Below are 2,945 nucleotides of genomic sequence, written 5' to 3'. Positions count from 1 at the left end.
GACACTGGGGGACACGGGGGGACACGGGGGGATAGGGGGAGATACGGTCCGGGGGACACGGGGGACATGGCCCTGGCGACACGGGGGGTACAGAGCCCTGGGGACACGGGGGGACAGGGGGGGATAGCGGGGGGATAGTGGGGATAGAGGGGACACAGCCCTGGGGACACGGGGGGACACATACCTGGGGACAAGGGGGGACACAGGGGGATGGGGGGGCATGGCCCTGGGGACACTGGGGGGACACAGCCCTGGGGACACGGCCCTGGGGACCGGCAGCGCCGCTGGCCCGAACCCTGCTGTGCCCCTGGCAGCCCGTCCCACCTGTGCCAGCCCGGCCCAGCCCGTCCCACCTGTGCCATCCCCTTCCTGACCATGCCATCCCATCCACACCTGTTCTATCCCATCCCTGCCCGTGCCATCCCATCCCTACCTGTGGCCATCCTCTGCCTGCTCCTGCCATCCTCTCCGTGCCATTCCATCCCATCCCTGCCCGTGCCACCCCATGCCAGGCTGTGCCATCAGAGCCCTCACTCAGCCCCTCCCTGGAACCCACGGTGCCCATTCCCTGCCTGCCTTGGTCCATGTGTTTAATTGAGCACCACGTTCCTCACTCTCACGGCCACGGCTTGGCACCGTGACAGAGCCCCCGAGCCTCCCCTTCAATACTGCCGTGGTGTTGGGGACACTGCCGTGGTGTTGGTAACACTGCTGTGGTGTTGGGGACACTGCCATGGTGTTGGGGACACTGCCGTGCTATTGGGGACACTGCCGTGGTGTTGGGGACACTGCCGTGGTGTTGGGGACACTTTGCACCAGGATTCTGGGCGTGCAGTGCTCTGGGGAGCTCTGCCAAGAGCTGCAGCTCTGCAGGTGCCCCCGGGCCTGGTCCAGCCCCCACCACGTCGCTCCTGCCTCGGTGGAGCAGCAGGAGACTCCGGGGTGATGCCAGGACCAGTCAGTCAAGGATTAATGCAAAGGACAAGCCGAGCTTGTTCCTTGAGCAGGGCCCTACACAGCCCTCCCTGCTGCTTCTCGTGAGTGTCATTTTTGGGTGATATCTCCCAAAATGCAGCCTGCATCCCTGGGTTTGCACCCTGAACCTGGATTAGTGCAAGGTTCACTGACCCCACAGCCCGTTTCCCAAAGCCCTGAGCGTGAAATTCAGCACCTGAGGGATGTCCCACAGAGCTCTGTGCTCCTCCTGGGATGTCCCACAGAGCTCTGTGCTCCTCCTGGGCTGGGTCTTGCCCTTTCCAGTTCTGTGCATCCCATTTGTGCCTCCAGGAGCAGGCAGGAATTGCTGAGCTGATGGGATGATCTGGTGGGAAGGGAACCCCTTCACTGGGTGCACTCTGCTCTGGTCACCTCCCCACACCTGGGCTGGCTGCTCCCCAGCCTTTCCTCTTCTCAGAAACGGGGTCATTTTCTTGAGCAAAAAGTCCATTTGTTTTAGGGGAAAGGACACAGCCCATGGGGAAAGGATCTTAACCACGGAATGGTTTGGGTTTAAAGCTCTGCTGGTTCCACCTCCCTGCCTTGGGCAGGGACACCTCCCCTTAGCCCAGGCTGTCCAGAGCTCCATCCAGCCTGGGGCACCTCATCACCTGAATGATCACCACGGCCATCCCATCATCTTCTGAACGTGGTGGAGGCAACATCTCCAGCCATCTCCTCCATCTCCCAGGGCTTTGCTTCTTCCTGTCTTGGAAACACCCAGAGAATTGGATTCAGGGAATTTCCCCCTCCTGACTGGCTGGGAAGACCCAACGTGCTCAGCACCAGCTGCCCCTTTCCCCAGGCATATGCTGGGTGGGGAATCACCCCCACTGCCCCACTTGGCTCCCAGGGGTGCCCTGTTCTGAGCAGGATCCACCCTGTGACCCTCCAGCTAACGCCAAAGTGGCTGAAAGGTGACCCAGCCTGAAGCATAAAGCCACCAGCACTGGGACAGGGGCAGGGAGAAGCTGGAACCTTCCCTATCAGACCCAGTGTGGTGCTCAGGGCTGTGAGAGCTGAATTTTGGGAGCCTCAAGCCCTGGTAAGAGAAGGAAAATCCTCCTTGGCAGGAGCAGCTGAAGGACCAGGCTGCTGGGAGGGTGACAGCCAGCCTCAGCATCGGGGCTGGCAAGAAGAAGACATCAGGCAGTGATGGAAAAGAGGGAAATTACAGGCCTTAAACACTTCCAGAAACAAATTTCTGATGTAAATCTTCCTTTAGAGGAATAAAAAAAATAAAAAATAAAAAGCAAGGGAGTGATTCTACGCCTCCACCCCCGGCTCCCCCCGCACGAGGCGCACACACACCTTTGCACACACACACGCTGAAATTAGTTGTGACAGCTGAAATTCTCCACTCATCGGATGCTGTTTGACAGGGTACTTAAAAAAGGAGGAGGGAAGGGGAGAAAAAATAAAAAGAAGAAGAAGAAAAGGGAAAGTGGTTTGGTGTCGCACGGGGGAGGCAGAAGGGGGGTGATGTGGTGGGGGGTTTCAAGTGATACAAGACGCATAATTCAGGCTTCTTGGATTGCAAAAGCTCCTCTTACCTAAAGGGCCTGCTGCCTTTATTTTTATCCAAATGGCTCAATTACTGCAAAGCCCCACAGAGAAAATTATGGATGTTTGCCTCTATTTTTCTCCCCTTGTCTCGACAACTGTAGATATTTTGTTTTCCTTCTTGGCTCCTCTTTTTTTATCTTTTTTTTTTTCCCCTCCCTTGTGGTGGTGGTGGTGGTTGTGGGGGGTAGAAGGTGGCTGGGAATGAGGATGGGGAGATGTGGGGGGGCCCGGGGTGAGGGTGGGGTGCTGGCATGTGGTGGCCCTGCCACCACCACACACCTTGGTCCTCTCTCCATCTCCCCTGCGTCACCTCGCACCTTTGGCTCCTCACATCCCCTTCTTCCCCACACCCCCACTCTTCTCCCTTCCTGCAGCCCTCTCTC

This window comes from Passer montanus, unplaced genomic scaffold (genome assembly GCF_014805655.1).
Source record: "Passer montanus isolate IOZ18808 unplaced genomic scaffold, ASM1480565v1 scaffold43, whole genome shotgun sequence".
Lineage (NCBI taxonomy): Eukaryota > Metazoa > Chordata > Aves > Passeriformes > Passeridae > Passer > Passer montanus.
The sequence above is the reverse complement of the archived record's forward strand: the minus strand, read 5'-3'. Positions refer to the sequence as shown.